This window comes from Erinaceus europaeus, chromosome 1 (assembly GCF_950295315.1).
Source record: "Erinaceus europaeus chromosome 1, mEriEur2.1, whole genome shotgun sequence".
Lineage (NCBI taxonomy): Eukaryota > Metazoa > Chordata > Mammalia > Eulipotyphla > Erinaceidae > Erinaceus > Erinaceus europaeus.
The window spans coordinates 110851115-110871383 of record NC_080162.1 but is presented as its reverse complement, the minus strand read 5'-3'; the positions used below and the strand labels follow the sequence as shown (position 1 = coordinate 110871383).

General features: G+C 42.5%; 1 protein-coding gene across 4 annotated transcripts in view; it reads left to right on the top strand.

Annotated features, from left to right (window-relative positions):
* The first annotated feature begins 765 nt into the window (after positions 1-765).
* CCSER2 (coiled-coil serine rich protein 2) overlaps positions 766-20269 on the top strand; it is a 140044-nt gene continuing 120540 nt past the window's right edge. For 3 of the 4 annotated variants that reach the window (XM_007533922.3, XM_060193588.1, XM_007533923.3), the window contains exon 1: positions 766-962. The gene's annotated coding sequence lies outside the window, so the exon portion shown is untranslated. Of the gene's footprint in view, positions 963-12771; positions 12870-20269 lie in introns of all 4 variants that reach the window. The other variant, XM_060193592.1, reaches the window with a different exon arrangement.

Below are 20269 nucleotides of genomic sequence, written 5' to 3'. Positions count from 1 at the left end.
CTCTTCACTTTCGGGTCACTAGATGGAACACAGGTGTGACAGCGACGAGGCAGGAAGCGTTGTCGAAGGCTTGGCTGAAGGCTAGGGTGTGTGGCCAGCGGGCGACATGGGGTGGGTTTTGGGGACAGAAGGACAAGGTCAGCGTGGGGCGGTAGGGCTGAGTCCAACTTGGGGAGGAGCATAGGCTACAGTGGGAGGGGCCTGAGCGTGCAGTGAGGGCGGAGTCTGGAGCACGTCTGGAGGTGGGTGGAGCCTGGTGAGAGACTGGAGTGGGCGGGGCCCGCGTTGAGCGGGTCTGGGGCTGGCCTGGAGTGGGCGGAGCCTGGGGCGCGCCTTGAGATAGGTGGAGCCTGGGAGGAAGTGAGCCTGGAGATGGGCGGAGCGTTGGCCTGAGGCGGGGGTGGAGCCTCCTGAGACTAGTGGAGTGGGCGGGGCCCGGGTTGAGCGGGCCTGGACTGGCCCGGAGTGGGCGGGGTCTGAGCGTGCGGCGAGGGCGGAGTCTGGGGCGCACCGGGAGTGGGCTGGGCCCGGGGCGCCTTGCCAGGGCGAAGGCGTGTCAGAAGTAGGCGGAGCCTGGGGGCGATTTTGGAGGTGGGCGGAGCCTGGGGCCCGCGGCCAGACGGGAGGCGTGTCTGAAATGGGCGGGGCCTGGAGCGCGCGGCCAGGCCGGAGGCATGTCTTGAGTGGGCGGAGACCGCAGTCCCGGGGCGGAGCGGACCGAGGTCGCGCGTGCGCGGGGTGCCGGGGTGGGGTGGCGCGCGGCTGGGGAGGGCGGTGTCCGGCGGGCGCTGAGGGCGGGCACGGCTGCTTCTGGAGCCGGCCACCCTCAGGCCTGACGCGGTGCTGGCTGCTGCGGGGCGGCGGGGCCGGAGGCCATGTAACGCGCAGTGCTCGTCCTCGGCCCCAGGGGCGCAGAGCTCGCGGCGGCCGGGCGGCGATCAAGGAGGCGCGACCTCCGCGCGGTGAGAGCGGGGTCGGGGGACCGCGAGATCGGGGAGGCGCAGGTCGGGGGATCGGGGGAGCTCTGGGCGGGGGACCGGGGGGGGGCGCGGGATGGGGGCGGGGAGCTGGCGTAGCCCCTGAAAACCTGCCCCCCCGCCTCAGCGACCCCTCTCCTCGCGGCCCAGCCGCCCTCCCTCCCCCGTGACGCCCGGGCCACCCATGGGCGCCTCGCCCTCCGCGAGGTCGCGTTGACACCCAGACACCCCGCCCGAGCCGGGATGCTCCCCGGGGCTGATGGGGGCGCGGGGTAACCCGATCAAGGCCTGGCTTTGTTTTTCCCTTTGATGACTGAGCCAAAACAGAGACACACCCTACGACCATCTTCAGATGAACTTGGAGGGACCCGGCCTTGCTGTGGGTCCAGATGTTCCGTCCCTCTCCCTCATAGGCCGCTGCCATGTTCTTGACTGTCACTGTGCATTTGCGTGTCTGTGTGTCTGTCTGGCTATTCACCTGCCCCTGCTATTGTCAGAGGAAGAGAAGGATGACTGCTTAGAGACAGATTGGTAGTGAGTTTGAATTTCAGTAATTGCAGACTCATGTCATCAGGCTCCTGTGTCCGCTCAGGTCCTCCCTGCCCCTGCCCTCCCTCCCAACCTCCCTCCCGGTGTGCAGAGCACCTACCCTCTCCCACTCTCCCTCCCTCCCTTCCAGTGTGCAGGGCACCTGCCCAGTCCCACCCTCCCTCCCAGTGTGCAGAGCACCTGCCCCAGGCCCACCCTTCCTCCCAGTGTGCAGGGCACCTGCCCCTGGCCCTCCCTCCCTGTGTGCAGGGCACATTCTCTCTCCAGGCCTCGGCAGTGTCACTGCTGCCAGCCTGGGCCGGGCCTGTTCTCTCATGGTTCGATGAACCACTCTTAGGGATTTTCAGCATAGACTAGTTGTTAAGACTTTACTTTTATTTTTATTTTTAATTTTGGTTTTCGTTGCCAGCATCACTATATTAATCTATTGGCTTTGCTAGTTTTTAAATGCATTGCCCATACTAGTTTAAATGTTTAGGAGCAATTTAAGTTAAGCTTTCCTTTTTTTTTTTTTTTAAAGATTTTATTGACTTATTCATAAAGAAGATAGGGAAGAGAGAGAAAAAAAATCAGACATCACTCTGGTGCATATGCTGCTGGGGATTGAACTCAGGACCTCATGTTTGAGAGTCTAATGCTTTCTCTACTGCACCACCTCCTGGACCACAAGTTAAGCTTTTCTTAACCAAAAGGAATTCAGAATATTCTCTTTCTACACACAGACGCAAAACAATGCCTGATCTATAATCAGCATGTGATGAAGATTAAACTTCCTTGAATGTTTTGCTTGGACTCACTCTTTTCACACAGAGTTATCTTCAGATTTATTATATAGCTCTTTACTGTTTTCCTAGTGTCTTCACCAACTTTAACATTTCATAGTTCTTAGGTAAACATACACATTTTCCTGTGTCCTTTGATAGTCACTCATAATGGTTTACTTCAGTGTTGCTATAAATATGCCCTGGAGCTGGGGAGATAGCAAAATGGGTCGGTGCCTGCACCGAATGTCCCTGAGTCAATACCCAGCACCACTGTAAACCAAAGTTTAGCAGTGCTCAGGGAAAGAAAAAAATCATGATGAAAATGCTTTTAGATGAACACATAAATAAATAAATAAATAAATAAGCCCCAGTAAGTAACTTCTAGAAGCAGTCCTAAGATCAGGAGCACTCCATTAAACAACAAAGTTTATTCTACCTTTCTATATGTCCTGGTCTGTACTTTTTGTTTGGTCCTTTGATTACCTTTGAATTTGATGGGCAAAGGTGACTTTGAGTCCTATTTTTTCTTTACTTTTTTTTTTTCAGGTGTCTTTTTCAATTGGAGGATTAATGTTTTACATTTGACAGTGAATACAATAGTTTGTACATGCATAACATTTCTCAGTTTTCTACATAACAATACAATTCCCATTAGGTCCTCCATTTTGGACCTGTACTCTCTCCCACACCCACCTCAGAGTCTTTTACTTTGGTGGAATATACCATTTACTTATTTTTAAATATTTTATTTATATATTAATGAGAAAGGTAGGAGGAGAGAAAGAACCAGACATCACTCTAGTACATGTACTGCCGGGGATTGAACTCAGGACCTCATGCTTAGCATTCATTGCTTTATCCACTGTGCCACCTCCTGGACCACTGCCCCCCTTTTTCTTTTTAATTTAATTTATTTGATTTTAATGAGAGATACAGATATGGAGAGAAAGACTAGAACACTATTCTGCTCTTGTATTATAGTGGTGCTGGGGATTGAACCTGGGACTTTGGAACCTCAGGCATAAAAATCTTTCGCAGAACCATTTTGCTGTCTTCCTAACCCCTGGGGACCTTGATTCCATATTTAATAGTCATAGTGAATCCCAAAAGCCTGGATTTGATAAAATTCAAGCTTCTGGTACATACTGTGTTTCTAACTACATCTTATTTTAATAACTGTCCTCATAGGAAGACTACTTAGATTCTCTGAAGATGGCATTTTCACTTTCTGGCACTATTTTTTCCAGGAATTTTATTTTAGTTTATTTTTTATTGGATAGAGTCAGTCAGAACTCAAGAGGGAAGGGGGAAATAGAGGGAGAGAGACAGAGAGACACCTGCAACCCTGCTTCACCACTGACAAAACTTTGCCCCCTGCAGATGGGCACCAGGAGCTCAAACCTGGGTCCTTGCACATTGCGACATGTGGAGTCAACCAGGTGTGCCACACCCCAGCCCCCACTTTCTGGTTTTACACTGCCCTTTTGGTTGAGAATTCTGTATGTAGTAAACAACGTGCTTTTCAACACCTAATCAGAATAATCACCTTTGACTTGTGTCTAGACATTTTATTCCCCCTACTTCAGCCAACTCAGCTGTACATTGTACTTCTGCAGTTAGCATTTGTCAACTGGCAGCTAATGACTTGTTCATATGTCTCGCTCCGCTATAGGTTTGGAGGTTTGGGTTTCTTAAAAGAAGAGACCATTGCAACTTAAGCACATACTGTTGTGTGTGGCACAGGTGGTGAAAAATCTGTTATTGAATGAATTTCTGAGGAATATTGCCATTCTTGAAGAATGTTTTTTTTTTTTTTAAAGATTTTATTAATGAGAAAGATAGGAGGAGAGAGAGAGAAAGAACCAGACATCACTCTGGTACATGTGCTGCCGGGGATTGAACTCAGGACCTCATGCTTGAGAGTCTGATGCTTTATCCACTGCGCCACCTCCCGGGACCACGAAGAATGTGTTTTTAAGATAGGCAAACTGCATTAACATCAGAAAAGATGGAGAGATGAAGGCACAAAGTAACTTTTAAATTTCTAAGATGTAAAAATTGTGTTTGGTTAGAAGTGAAACCTCAGTAATGAGTGAAAAAAACAATTCATTCTATGAAGCGAGGATAAAGTGGGCATGACCAGGTTGTTGCTTTCATTTTAGGACATTATTATGAGATGTGATTTGCCCAAGGCAGACAGGTAGGAGGGAGTGATAGAGTCCAGATCTTTTGACCATCTTTGCATTTTATTCTTGTCTCCAGTTTTCCTAATTCTGAATTTCAATAATTGCTTTACAATTTCAGTAGGGGGTTTTGAGAGACTTGAGTACATAGTTGATAAACAGGGATCAACTAATTTAATAGGATACTCAAGTTTAAGTAATCTATTAATTACTCATGAAACACCCACAGCATGGACAGGCAAAGGCAACCTGTTCGGTTTTTACTTAGGACCACCTGTATCCCATATCTCCTTACTTCATGCTTGTGTGTTTTCATTACTCCATGGTGCTTTGTAGGAAAACCAGGAAATTGTTAATTTTCTTTGAGGGATAGTCAGTCTACTTGTGTGCAAATTCTGTCTCTTTAGAGCTTACTTGCCAGTCCAGGAGCTTAGAGCTGGGGTGTGAAACACAATCATTCACTTGGGCATATAAGGGAAACCTAACCTTCCACTTACAGGGCCGCTGCTTTTTAACTGAAGTGTTTGGGGCTTCTTCTCCAGATGCTGCTCAGTAAATGGCTTCTGTTCACCAGATGGTCACATTTTGATGGTAAAGTGAGATTTTAATATGATAAGGCTGCAGTTGGCTAATAGCAAGGCTAATCTGAATGCAAAGAATCTCCTTAAATTACTCTATGTAGTAAGTTTTTATTTTCATTTTTTAAAGTTAGATTATTATGGTTTTATGTCTCTGAAAAGTCAGTTTTGAAATGTATACTTACTCTGATAGGCCTGATCATAATAGATGTTTTTAAAAAATATTTATTTATTGGCTAGAGACAAAGAGACTTGGAAGGGAAGAGGGAGAGAGAGAGGGAGAGAGAAAGACAGAGAGACACCTGCATCCCTGCTTCACCACTTGTGAAGTTTTCCCCCTGCAGTTGGGGACTGGGGGTTTGAACCTGGGTCCTTATACATTGTGACATGTGCATTTGACCAGGTGTGCCAACACCTAGCCCCCCCAATAAACTTTTAATTTAACAAGCAACTTAATGGTCAAAGAAATAAGAAAAAGGAAAATAAAAAATTCAGAAAAACTTAACATTTAACTCATTTATTTTTTTGTCATATATATGTGTGTATATGATTTTATACTATTATCAAAGCATAAAGATAGTGCCTACTATCTACTTTTAGATTTAATGAATGCTTTTGTTAGAGTTTTTTTTTAATTTAATTATCTTTATTTATTGGATGGACAGCCAGAAATTGGGAGGGATGGGGGAGATAAAGAGACAGAGAAACACCTGCAGTCCTGCTTCACCATTGGTGAAGCTTTTCCTCTGCAGGTGAAGGCCGGGGGCTCGAACCTGGGTCCTTGTGCATTGTAATGTATGTGCTCAACCAGCTGCACCACCACCCGGCCCTTTGTTATAGTTTTTATACATTTTAATCACACAGTATTACAGTGTGTTGAATTACTTTTTTTAAAAAATGTTTTATTTATTTATTCATGAGAAGTGATAGAAGAGAAAGAACCAGACAGCACTCTGGTATATGTACTTCCAGGGATTGAACTCAGGACCTCATGCTTGAGGCCTTATCCACTGTGTCACTTCCCAGACCACTTGAATTACTTTTTTAAAGACTTACTCTTAAAAGATTTATTTATTGTTTATTTTGTTTGATTGTTTGTTTGTTTTTACCAGAGCATTACTCAGCTCTGGCTTACACGGTGGTGCAAGGAACTGAACCTGAGACTTTGGAGCCTCAGGCACGAGAGTCTCTTTGTATAGCCATTATGCTATCTACCCCTGCCCAAAAGATTTATTTATTTATTTATTTATTTACTTATTGATAAAGACAGAAATTGAAAGGGAAGGAGGTCTTGAAAGGGAGAGTCAGAGAAATACCTGCAGTACCGCTTCACAGTTTGTGAAACTTCCTAGCTGCATGTGGGGACCGGCATCTTGAACCTGGGTCCTTGTGTACTATAATGTGTGCACTCAACAAGGTGCACCACCACCTGGCCTTTGAGTTATTTAATTTTATTTTTTGCTAACAGAGTTATTGCTGGACCTTGATATTTGTGTCTTAACTCCACTACTCCTAGTGGCTTCTTTTTGTTTGTTTGTTAATTTCTCTCTCTCTCTTTTTTTTTTGATAGAGGATGAAACAGAGTTAGAAAGGGAAAGAGGGAGAGAGAAATAGGAGAAATAGCACCTGCAACACTGACCACCTGTGAAGCTTTGTCCCTACAGAGAGGGACTGGGCACTTGAACTGGGTCTTGATGCATGGTAATGTGTACACTCTACTGGGTCCGTTAGCACTTGAACCCGAAACTCCATAGATGTAGGAAGAGCATCTTTAGAAATTGACAGCTGTCAAGTAGGAGTAGGTAGCAACCTTAGTGCTGGAGGTGGGTTGGGATGTTAAGGAGAGAGAATTATGAACACAGACGTAAGCACAGAATGCTGCCTCGGGCTCCAAACAGTTCTGGTTGGTTTGGCCCGTGTGGTGTGCTGACAAGCAGTGGTTGTTGAGAGCTAAATTGCTTTTCACTCATTGCTGACTGTTCTGCCCCACCCTGTCCCTTCTTAGTATCCCCTGACTTTTGCTGACTTCTGCTCTGCTATAGGTGCTGATGCTGGAGCTTGTGGCAGCCTATGGAGAGCAACCAATCAGAACTTTTCTTTCTTTTCCTCTGATTCGACCACACAGAGTGTGATAGGTGTAATCTATTAAGGTTTTAGCCCTTCTTCTGAGCTGATTAATTTTGAATACTCTCAAAATTACTTTTTTGATTTCCAGTTGATTAATTTGAGATTTGGAGCCCTTGGGAAGCCAGAGAAGACTCTTTAAAGACTGGACCTACTAAAGCTTGAAAATTGTTTTCCACTTTGATTAGTAGATTCATTTGATTATAGTTGGTCTTAAACATGTACCAGGAGGGGCCAGGCAGTGGTGCTCCTGGTTGGGCACACATCTTACTATGAGTAGGGACCTGGGCTCTAGCCCCCAGTCTCCACATAGTGGGGAAGCTTCACTTTTGGTGAAGCAGGGCTGCAGGTGTCTCTCTCTCCCCCACCCCCAATTCCTCTCTGTTCCATCAAATTAACAAAGAAAAAAAAAAAGGAAAGGATGGCTGCTGGGAGCTGTAGATTTATTGTGTAGGTACTGAACTCCAGTGAAAACCCTGGTGACAATTAAAAAAATGTACCAGGAAGGGTAACTCAGCCAATAGAACATAGGACTAGTGCGTGAGAGACTGGATTCTATCCCTTTCACCAAATGTGTCAGAGTGGCACTCTGGTATGGGTGCATGTTTCAGTTTCATAAATTAATCAAAGATGTACCTGGACTATGATCCCAAATAATTAGGGATCTCTCCTCTTTGTACAGTTCTATAGTTAGCTAAGGTGTGGTTATCAATTCCTCTATCAGTTCCTAACTTAATCCATGTCCTTTCTTCTTTCTTCCTTTTTTTAAGAGAGCAAGGGGTTCCCAGAGCACTTCTCTGCTCTGGTTTGTGGTGCTGGGGATGCACTTGGGACCACCTCATGCATGCAGATCCTGTGCTCTGCTGCTGAGCCACCTCTGCTGACATATGTCTGTTTTTCAGAGTTGCTCCAAAAAGGAATTTATGTTGATATTTTCTACTACCATTTATTTGAGCATCCTTAGCCTTCACTTTGTCTTTTTCTTTAGTTTTCATTTTTTCAGTTTTTGCACCTCGTACAACTGGAATTCCCAAAACCCAAATAAATCAGGAACCAAAGCATGTATTCTTTTCTCTGCTCCAACCCCCCCCCTTTTTTTATTTTTTAACGAGCACTGCTCAGCTTTGCCTGATGGTGGTGCAGGGGGTACAGGGGTGGTGAACCTGGAACTTTGGAGTCTCAGGCTTGAGAGTCTCTTTGCAGAACCATTATGCTATCTACCCTTGCCCTCCCCTTCCTTACCTTAGTTGTTACTGTGCTTCTCTTCCTCAGCACTCTGCCTGCCTCTGACTGCCATGGCTTCTGGTTCTGTGAATGGAATGGGGTTTGCAAGACAGTTCTTTCTCTGAGAAAGTCTGGCTGCTTCAGGGTTCTGGTCCTTCTGTCATTCTCTCTTTTTTTTGTCTGATATCAAAAAGTCCAAGTGAGGTGTCTTAGTAGATGCTTTCTGATCCTTAGCACACCTCTCTTTCAAAAGCAAAGAATAAATTTAGATTCTGGTATTATAGAACCCCCCCTCCCTGCCCAGTTCTTCCATGCCAAAATAGAAGCCTTGATGACTGAGCCCCGGAGTGAACGCATGAGGGGCAGTAAAGACACGCAGACACAGGAAGGCACTTAGAATCGTTTCCATGGTACTAATGATATTGGGTTGCAGCTTGAGTGCTTTGGAGGAAATTTGAGCACTTTCTCTGACCATTATGTCTTGGCAGCTAGTGTTAGGGATGGGAGTTACAATATTCTCTGAAGACCATGGCTTAGAAAAGCAGGAATTACTCATAACAGCTATTTAAGTATTTAGAATGATATTTTGGTCTGAATTGGTAACCTAGCTTATAGGAATCATCTAGGTGGTACTTTACTTCTAAGGGAGTCGGGAATCAGGGGTGGCCATTTCTACATTTTATTTTACATTCAAAAACATTTTTTTTATCATGCATTTATTTATTTTTATTTCTTTATTGGGGAATTAATGTTTTGCATTCAAGTGTAAATACAATAGTTTGTACATGCATAACATTCCCCAGTTTCCCATATAACAATACAACCCCCACTAGGTCCTCTGTCATCCTTTTTGGACCTGTATTCTCCCCACCCACCCACCCACCCCAGTGTCTTTTACTTTGGTGCGATACACCAACTCCAGTTCAGGTTCTACTTGTGTTTTCTTTTGTGATATTGTTTTTCAACTTCTGCCTGAGAGTGAGATCATCCCATATTCATCCTTCTGTTTCTGACTTATTTCACTTAACATGAATTTTTCAAGGTCCATCCAAGATTGGCTGAACACGGTGAAGTCACCATTTTTTATAGCTGAGTAGTATTCCATTGTATATATATATATATATATACCACAACTTGCTCAGTCACTCATCTGTTGTTGGACACCTGGGTTGCTTCCAGGTTTTGGCTATTATGAATTGTGATGCCAAGAACAAATGTGTACACAGATCTTTTTGGATGGGTATGTTGGGTTCCTTAGGAGAGGAATTGCAGGGTCATAGAGTAGGTCCATTTCTAACCTTCTGAGAGTTCTCCAGACTGTTCTCCACAGAGGTTGGACCAATTGACATTCCCACCAGCAGTGTACAAAAACATTTTTTTAAGTTACCTTTTTTTTTTTCTTCTTTCATTTTCTGGATAGTGTGAACATACCAGTTCTGTTACTGGTACCAGTTAGGTTACAGACTTGGCTTGTGTTCCTTCTTGCCTTTGATTTTCTTCCCCCCCAGGATTTGAGAATGGTCTCAACCCAGGTTTTATTTATTTATTTATTCCCTCTTGTTGCCCTTGTTGTTTTACTATTGTAGTTACTATTGTTGTCATCGTTGTTGGATAGGGCAGAGAAATGGAGAGAGGAGGGGAAGATAGAGAGGGGGAGAGAAAGACACCTGCAGACCTGCTTTAACTGCCTGTGAAGTGACTCCCCTGCAGGTGGGGAGCCGGTATCTTGAACTGGGATCCTTACGACGGTCCTTGAACTTTGCGCCATCTGCGCTTAACCCCCAACTACCGCCCAACTCCCTCAACCCAGGTTTTGAGAGCAAATCCAACTACCGCCCAACTCCCTCAACCCAGGTTTTGAGAGCAAATCCTTAGCCTAGATTTTCCTTATTCTATCAGCTGTCAGTTCTAGAAATATCTTCTAAGGACGTTGCTAATAACAGTGCAGTGGGGAAAAAAAGAAAACACATTTTCATTCCTGTAGAACTTACATTCTAAGGACACAATATGAAAAATAAGCAAGTATATATGAAATGCAGCAGCTATTATACTGATGTGGGTAAAACCAATATAGAACGACTCAGAAAGGACTTGAAAGGGGTTATTGCAGTTTTCTATAAGGTGGTTAGAGAGGGTTGCAGTGATAAGTGGTATCTGAACAGATGTGATTTGCACTTCGCAGATACGAGGGGAGAGAGGGTTTGAGGAAGATGACACAGATGTGCAAATGTTTTAGAACTGGAGCATGCTTGTCTTGTTTCAGGAGGAGCAAGTCGATCAGTGAATCATTGGAGGGGACGATTGAATATGAGGTCAGAGAAGTGAGGAAGGGGGAGGAAAGGAACATTGGGGCGGTTCAAGGTAAATCATATACGGAAACTACATGCCAACAGTAATTTGGAATTTAATCTAAAGGTGGGAAACCTTATAGAATTTTGACTGATTTTTTTTTTTTTTTTTTTTTTTAGTAGCCTTTCAGTTGCTATGTGGAGAGTGCCATGGTGGGGTGGTCCAGGAGATGGTGCAGTGGATAAAGCATTGGTCTCTCAAGCATGAGGTTCTGAGTTCAATCCCTGGTTGCACATGTATCAGAGTGATGTCTGGTTCTTTCTCTCCTATTTTTTCATTAATAAATAAATAAAATCTTAAAAAGAGAGAGAGAGAGAGAGCGAGCCATGATGGGCAGTGAGATCATTTATAGACTCCAGCAATAATCCAGGTAGTTGGGAGAGGTCCTCAAAGTCTGCATGTTTTGAAGTTGGAATCAACAGAATTTGATGGGCTCTGGCGTCTGGCCTGAACAACTTAAGAGAACAGATTTTTCTGTTTTACTGAGATGGAGAAGATTTTAGGGAGACATGAACGAGTTCAGTCCAAGCAGAGGTACTGTCTAGATATCTAGACAGGTAGACATGAATCTGTAATTCAGGCCCAAGGTCTGAACTGGAGCTGTAAATCTCTAGTTACCAGTTTAGTGATACTATTTAGTACAGTGAGAGTTGATTAAGATAATAACCTCTGGAGTAAGCGTGTCCAAAGACTTTCGGGTCAGTATTTACACATGTGCACACACCTGTCTCTGTTTTGTCTAAGTATGTATCTGTCATCAGTAGGGAGACCTAGAGCCAACAGAGGAGACTAAGGAGGAAAATTAAGAGTAAGTGGTAACTCTAAGATCAAGTTACATAGCTTAAGGAGGGAATGAATGATCAGCTGTGTCAGATGCAATTAGATCAAGGACTAAGATGTGACTTAGAGCTGGCAACATGAAAATCATTGGTGACTCGAACAAGTTGTTTCTAGTGGAGTGGTAGATGTAGAGTTTAAGAGAGGAATTGTAGAAAGCCATCTCTTTCAAATTATTTGCGGTAAACTAAAGTTGAAGCTGAGAAACAGTGTGTGAGCTGGAAGGGTTGTGTACTCTAGGAATTTTTTTTATCAGTTTTTAAAATATGGGTGCTTTTCTGTTACATTTATGTAAATACAGAGCACTTGTCATTGATGAAGCAATATGTCACATAGAGAAACGGGGCCACTTACTAAAAAAAAAATAAAAAATTGGAGCCACTTATTAAAAAAATAAATGGGGAGTTAGGTGGTAGTGCAGCAGGTTAAGTGCAGGTGGCGCATAGCACAAGGACCGGCATAAGGATCCTGGTTCGAGCCCCCGGCTCCCCACCTGCAGGGGAGTCCCTTCACAGGCGGTGAAGCAAGTCTGCAGGTGTCTATCTTTCTCTCCCCCTCTCTGTCATCCCCTCCTCTCTCCATTTCTCTCTGTCCTATCCAACAATGACATCAATAACAACAACAGCAATACAACAACAAGGGCAACAAAAGGGAATGAATAAATATTTAAAATAAATAAATACATAAATATTAAAAATAAATAAATGAAATTAATTTCATACTAATGTGAGTCCAAGGTCTATCAGTATCATATTTTTGTTCTTCTGCATTGATCTACTTTTCTCAAATGAAGATGACTGAAGATAGTGGGTTGAAGTGTTAAAAAAAAAAACAACCTTTACCAGGGAAGCCCAATTGAGTGCACACATTACCATATGCAAGGACTTGGGTTCAAGCTCCCCTCTCCCTGCAGGGGGATATGTGAGGAGTAATGAAGCAGGTTTGTTGGTGTCTGTCTTTCTCTTTCCCTCTCTATCTCCACCCCCTTCAGTTTCTCTCTGTCCTATCCAATAAAATGGGGGCAGGGGATGGCTGTTGGGAGCAGTAGACTTATAGTGCTGGCTGAACCTCGATGATAGATAACCTTGGTGGCAAAAACAAAAGAAAAAAATGTTCCCTCAGTCTGTGAATTCCACTGTTTCACAACTATTTTTGTGTGTGGGTAACACGTTCTCTGCATTATTAGGAAGTGGACCAAGTGGGCTTTTCTTGGAACATAGTTCCTCACTGATGCCATTTCTGTATCAGTCACCATCTCGGCAGCTTTGTGGTGCTTGACTTACAGTAGGTTTTGAATTTGATTTTATTCTTACAGTACTGCAGTTTCACTCTGAAGTGCACTTAAAAAAAAGAAAACTGAATTTTAAATGAAAACTTTTAGAGAGTAAATACTTTTAAAGGGGACATTTTATGGACACTTTTCATCCCTTTCCTTTCTGCTAATGTACCTACCAGCACTTTTACTGTAATTGCCTCTGGTTATTGAGTTTGTTTGAGAAGAGTTCAGAAGCCTAGGCTGAAAGCCCATATTACAGTCATAGCACTCTATGTGCCTGTTCTGTGGCTCATTTATATTTGAGTAAGTAGCTGTCAATACTTGGTGCATTATTACAACCACTCCTCAATCCTTGCTGGTCTTCCTCCAGACTCTCTCCCCTTTGCTACTGACCCAAGCTACTAACATTTGGATTTCTGAAACACACATCCAGTTTCTGTGATTGCTTAAAACCTGTGACTCCCTGTTGTCTAATAGTTTGCTTCTTACATGCTAGATATTTTGCTTCCTGTGCTGCTCCTGTCTTGTCAGCACATACATTCTGCTTCAGGGTTTCTGAAGTGCTTGCTGCCTCTGGGCTGTAATGCACATTTGTTACTTCTCACCACAGTGTTGGTAATAGTCAGAATCCTTAACGTGAACAGAAAGTTTTGGTATTGTAGGTTTGGTTCCAGGACACAGTACAATGTACATTGCAGTAAAGTCTGTCCCATGTAGTTCTTCCCAAGCACATCTTAGAGCTATGCTTGCATGATAGTCTAGTAAGTGTGCAGTAGTGTTCACAAGTGTGCATGCCTTGATTACATATGACACAAACACAAAGTCAGCACATGATATAGAATCATGGTGCTGACAGAATTGCTCAATGCAGGGTTGCCACAAACCTTTACTCTGTAAAAATAGCTAAAAAGCTGTGTCTTTAGAGCATGGTAAAGCAAGGCATGCCTGGAGTTTGTTCTTATGAGCACACAATGAAATTCATTGATAATCTGATTGTATATCTCAGATTTCTATGTTTGGCTGAATATCTTTAGTATTCTTTCTCCCTGTGGTTTCATTTTTTTCTTTTTCTTTTCTCTATCATTTCTGTCTGCATGCTGTCCTTAGATACCATTCATCTGAAACACATCTTAAACTCACTCATTCCCTAAACTTGATGCTGACTTCTTCATAGTATGTTCATTAATCTTCTAAGTACCTTAGATTCTATGCAGTTATCTGTTAAGTCTCAACTTCTGTCTTGTTACTGAGCTCTGTTATAACTAACAGCCTTTTTTTTTTTTTTTTTGCCATTTCTTAAGTTCCAGGCTTGTTAGTACTAATGGTAAGAAACTGCATAAAATAGCACTTCAAAAGAAAAGATAAAAGATTAAAACTAGAAAATACAGAGAAAACATAAAACATGAACTAAAAAGAGAAGTGAAAATACCAGAATAAAAAAAACCAAACACACACAAAAAACAGAGGGTCTGTAAATGATTTTGATACAATGTGATGAATATAAGAATATGATAATGGTGGAATACTTAGGACTCCCTATAGGTAGAGAATATCTCTTATATTAATCCTTAATTCTTACTTTGCCAGTACTAACATCTTTTAGATCCTATCCGTGTGTTTAGATAATTTTAAGACTGTTTAATAGCTTTTACTATTAAACAGTAATTTGTCACTCCAGTTTATCATGGATTCTGCTATCATAGTCACTATCTGTAATTCATTAATTAATGAGAGACGATGACAACCAGAGAATCACACTAGTTTTTTAGTGCTGAGGATAAAACTCAGGACATCATGTAAGTCTGCTGCTCCACCTGCTGTACAAAATTCTGGACCAGAAGAATTGTCATAAAAAGAAATATATATCCAAAAAGCTACATGTCTTCTTCCTGTTCATAGAATAAAATTCAAAATAGAACAAAATCTGGAAAGCTAAGTCTTTGGTTTAGAACTGTCTTCTGCTTCAGGAGCTTTTAATTTTAGAAAAAAACTTCCACAGTTTATTTGAAACACTTCACAATCTCTCTTTTTTCTCATTTGCTTGAGCCAATCCCCTCTCCACAGTGTTCTACCCTTTATCTTTAGATTATTAAACAAATAATCATTGGAGGAGTCTGCCTGTAGCGCAGTGGGTGAAGTGCAACAGGTGGTGCAAAGCGCAAGGAGCGGCGTTAGTCCTGGTTTGAGCCCCCAGCTCCCCACCTGCAGGGGGGGTGCTTCACAGGCAGTGAAGCAGGTCGGCAGGTGTCTATCTTTCTCTCCTCCTCTCTGTCTTTCCCCCCCTCTCCATTTCTCTCTGTCATATCCAACAACGACGACATCAAGAACAACAATAATAACTACAACAATAAAAAAACAAGGGCAACAAAAGAGAATAAATAAATAAACATTTAAAAATATTCATTGGATACAGACAAAAAAATCAAGAGAGCAGGCAGAGATAGTGAGGCAGAGAGACACCTACACGTCCAATTGACTGCTCATGATGCTTTCTCCTCCACCTGTGGGGAGTGGAGACTGGAAGCCAGGGCCTTGTGCGTAATAACACGTGCTCTGCCTCTTGACCCCCACTCCTGCTTTTTACGTGTACTGAAGTTGTGTGTCATTGGGTGTGGTTCCTAATTATGAAATACTTGCAAACCTTTAGATGGCCATGCTCATGTTGACACCCTCTTCCTTTGCTGTGCCTGTTAACACTTTCTTTTGCTCCTCTCAAACGTACTTTTCCTTCGCTTTCTTTACTCTCTCTTTAATTTTTATGTTTCCCAGAGTTTCAGCTTGATACTTTCTTTTTGTTCATTCAATAATCTTTTTCTTTTTCTTTTTTTTAAAATTTTTTTCATATTTATTTATTTTTCTTTTGTTGCCCTTGTTGGATTTTATTGTGGTTGTAGTCATTATTGTTGTTATTGATGTCGTTGTTGGATAGGAACGAGAGAAATGGAGGGAGGAGGGGAAGACAGAGAGGGGGAGAGAAAGATAGACACCTGCAGACCCGCTTCACCGCCTATGAAGTGAAGCGACTCCCCTGCAGGTGGGGAGCCAGGGGCTTGAACCGGGATTCTTATGCCGGTCCTTGCGCTTTGCACCACCTGCGCTTAACCCGCTGCACTACCGCCTGACTCCCAATCTTTTTCTTTTTTTAAAAATATACTTAACATTTATTTTAATACAAGAGGGAGAGGGAGAGAGTCTTGAGTATGTGCATGCCTGTCTCAGCTCTGGTTGATAGTGGTGCTGGGGTTTGAACCTGGGACTTCAGAGCCTCAGGCATGAATGTATTTTTGCATAGTAATTATGCTGTCTCCTTAGAACTCTTTTTATTTAAAAAAAAACACTTTATTTATTGGATAGAAACAAAAACAAATAGGGAAGGGAAGATAGAGAAAGAGATAGAAAAAAAATACCATTTCTTTTCCCATTAGAGCTTCACTGGGGGTTCATGTCAGTAGATGATGACCACTACCACCACAACCTATTATTTTTTAAAGATTTATTTATTTATTTATTTATTTATTTATTTATTTATTTATGAGAAATATAAGAGAAGAGAGAGAAAGAACAAGACAACACTCTGGTACATGTGAGGCCAAGGACTGAACTCAGGACTTCATGCTTGCGAGTACCTCCCAAACCACACCGTGACTTATTTATTGTCATTATTTTTTATTTTTATTACTGCCAAGGTTATTGCTGGGGCTTGGTGCCTGCACGACGAATCCACTACTCCTGGCAGACATTTTTTCTTTTTTTTCTTTATTTGATAAAACAGAAATTGAGAAAGGAGGGTAGATAGAGAGGAAGAGAAAAAGAGAGACACCTGCAGCACCACTTGGTAGTATGTTCAAATGGGTGCACCACCATCTGGTCCCTGCCTCTCACATCATCATCGTCTTTTTCTTCTTTTACTTTTTCCAGGTAGAAGGTGAGAGATAGGGGGAGAGATCCAGAAAGAGTAGAGACATCATGGCACTGCTCCCCCTTCACTTTCTTGTGCCCCACGTGGTGGCTGAGGCTTTAGACCTGGTTCCTCTTCCATGGTAAAGTGAATCTGCTGGCTGAGCTATTTCATTTTTCCCCTCCCCTCCTCCCCAATGTTTTCTTTTTTTTTTTAAACTTTTTTTTTATATTTTATTTTATTTATTTATTCCCTTTTGTTGCCCTTGTTGTTTTATTGTTGTAGTTATTATTGATGTCATTGTTGTTGGATAGGACAGAGAGAAATGGAGAGAGGAGGGGAAGACAGAGAGGGGGAGAGAAAGATAGACACCTGCAGACCTGCTTCACCGCCTGTGAAGGGACCTGCCTGCAGGTGGGGAGCCGGGGGCCCGAACCGGGATCCTGACGCCCGGTCCTTGAGCTTAGCGCCACCTGCGCTTAACCCGTTGTGCTACAGCCCGACTCCCCCCAATGTTTTCTTAACTAGAAAAGAGACTAGTGAGGATATAACATTTTTATGGTTAATCTTCAACAGTTAAAGAGCAATTAACTACAGAAAGATCTTGAGACTGACTCTAGACCAGAATGGAAACTGCAGAATTGAAGTTATGAGCTAATATATGAGCAGTAGTGATATTTTGAAGAGATGCTGTTTAATTCTCAGTTAATGCTCATGAGAGTCTCCTTATATCATTGTTCCTGGAAGATACTGGTCTAATATGCTGAAGCTACAGCTGTGGTAACATAATCATTGCTCTTCTGTGCCATCTAATATGTGTTATAAGCCAGGTCATTAGTATTGAGTGTTTCCTGAATTTAGATGTCCTAGAAGAGCTCTGTAGTTTTTTGAAAAACTTCTTGGTATGTAAATGGTAGCTGTTAGACAAGATTTATCACATTTGTAACATTTAAAAAGTCTAAGTTTGCTGAAGAAATTACTAGAAAACTTGAATTGCACATATTCAGAATGACCCCATATTTCACAGTAACTAAATATTAAATATTTGTGAATATTTTACTATATTGTGTATTTTTTTTAAATAGAAGAACTTGAGGACTTATGCCTCTCTTTTTTAAAAGTTTATTTTAATGAGAGAGAGATAGAGAGAGATGCCAGAGTTATACTCAGCTGTGGCTGATGATGGTGATACTGGGGATTGAACCTGGGACCTTGTAGCCTCAGGCATGGTTGTCTGTAAAAAAAAAAAGTGTGGTCTGGGAGGTGGCACAGTGGATAAAGCATTGGGCTCTCAAGCTGAGGTCCCGAGTTCAATCCTCAGCAGCACATGCACCACAGTACTATGTGGTTCATTCTCTCTCTCTCCCTCTCCCTCTCCCCCTCCCTTTCTCTCTCTCTCTCTCTCTCATCTTTCTCACGAATAAATAAATACAATCTTAAAAAGAAAAGTTGTTTGTGTAACCATTATGCTGTTTCCCCAGCCCTATATTGTGTATCTTTAAAGTATTTTCATTTTAATGGGAAAGAAATTGAGAGGGAAGGAGACACACACACATACACACACACGGCGGGGGGGGGGGGGAGAGGGAGAGAAGAAGGGAGAGAAACACACACACACACACACACACATTCACCCACTCAACTTGCAGGTGGGGACCTGAGGCTTGAAACTGGGTCCTTGTGTATGGTAGCCTCTAAATTCAACCTAGAGTGCCACTCTCCTGTTGCCCAGTATTGTGTGTTTTTATTAGTTCTTGTGGTTGTGTTGTTGGTCTTTACTCACTTTCTCTTCTGTTTAGGGATATGAGGCTGGCACTAGAGTTTTAATTGATGTCACCTTCCAAAATCTGTGTGAGGCTGAGAGTGGTAGCATTCTGAAGTTCAGAGGTGGGTATATCATTTTGAGTTAGTATACGTTATTCTAGTCAGAGCAAAGGCTTCAGGGTTCTCTCCACACTGGATCAAGGTAGAGGAGTGGCATCCAAGCTGAGGGAATAGTGTGTTTTATGGTAAAGACTCCTGTACTATACTAAGGTCACAGGTCCTTAGGTGGTTTGGCGTGATTAAAGGTAAAAGGAGCCTTTCTACACTGCTGGTGGGAATGCAAATGGGTCCAACTCCTATGGAAAATAGACTGCAGCTTTCTCAGAACACTAGAATTGGACCTAGTCTATGATCTGGCAGTTCCTCTCCTGGGGAGATATCTGAAGGACACAGGCACCATGTAAAGAGATCTTTGTTTTTATTTATTTTTATTTTTTTTAATTTATTTCTTTATTGGGGAATTAATGTTTTACATTCAACAGTAAATACAATAGTTTGTACATGCATAACATTCCCCAGTTTCCCATTTAACAATACAACCCCCACTATGTCATTTATCATCCTTCATGGACCTGTATTCTCCCCACCAACCCACCCCAGAGTCTTTTACTTCGGTGCAGTACGCCAATTCCATTTCAGGTTCTACTTGTGTTGTTTTTGTTTTAATTTTTTATTATCTTTATTTATTGGATAGAGACAGCCAGAAATTGAGAGAGTAGGGGAGATAAAGAGGGAGAGAGAAGGAGAGACACTTGCAGCACTGCTTCACCACTTGCAAAACTTTCCCTCTGCACTTGGGGACTGAGGGCTCGAACCCCAGTCCTTGAGCACTGTAACATGTGCGCTTAACCAGGTGCACCACTACCTGGTCCCTGTAAAGAGATATTTGTACATCTACATTATAACAGCACAATTTGGAATGTTCTTGGAAGTAATCCACGTGCCCAACAACAGATGAGTGGCCAGGAAAATTGTGGTATTGTGGAACTATACCCCTAATATCTTATGATTTTGTAAATCACTAATTAAATAAAGTTGTGGTATGGCTACATGGTGAAATATTACTCAACTGTTAAAAATGACGAAGTCGTGTCCTTTCCTTCATCTTAGATGGAACATAGAGAAGTAGGAACACTTAATATTAGAATATTGGCTAGTGGTCCGGGAGGTGGCACAGTGGATAAAGCGCTTGACTCTCAAGCGTGAGGTCCTGAGTTCAAGCCCCAGCAGCACATGTACCAGAGTGATGTCTGGTTCTTTCTCTCTCTCCTCCTATCTTTCTCATCAATAAATAAATAAATAAAATATTTAAAAAAAGAATAATTGGCTAGATGGGGGCCAGGTGGTGGTGCACCTGGTTGAGCACACATGTTACGATGCTCAAGGACCCCGGTTCAAGCCCCTGGTCCCCACCTGCAGGAGGAAAGCTTTGCAAGTGGTGAAGCAGGGCTGCAGGTGTCTCTCTTTCTCTCTCTCCCTCTCTATCTCCCCCTACTCTCTTGATTTCTGACTGTCTCTATCCGATAAAGATAATTTAAAAAAATTTAAAAAATATATTGGTTAGATGGTAAGCTTTAAAAATTTTTTTTAAGATGGTAAGATTTTAAATGAACACATGGTAAAGTTAGGAAAGAAAGACTGGATTTGAGAATTATTACTCATCTATACATGCATTGTAGTTCTTGA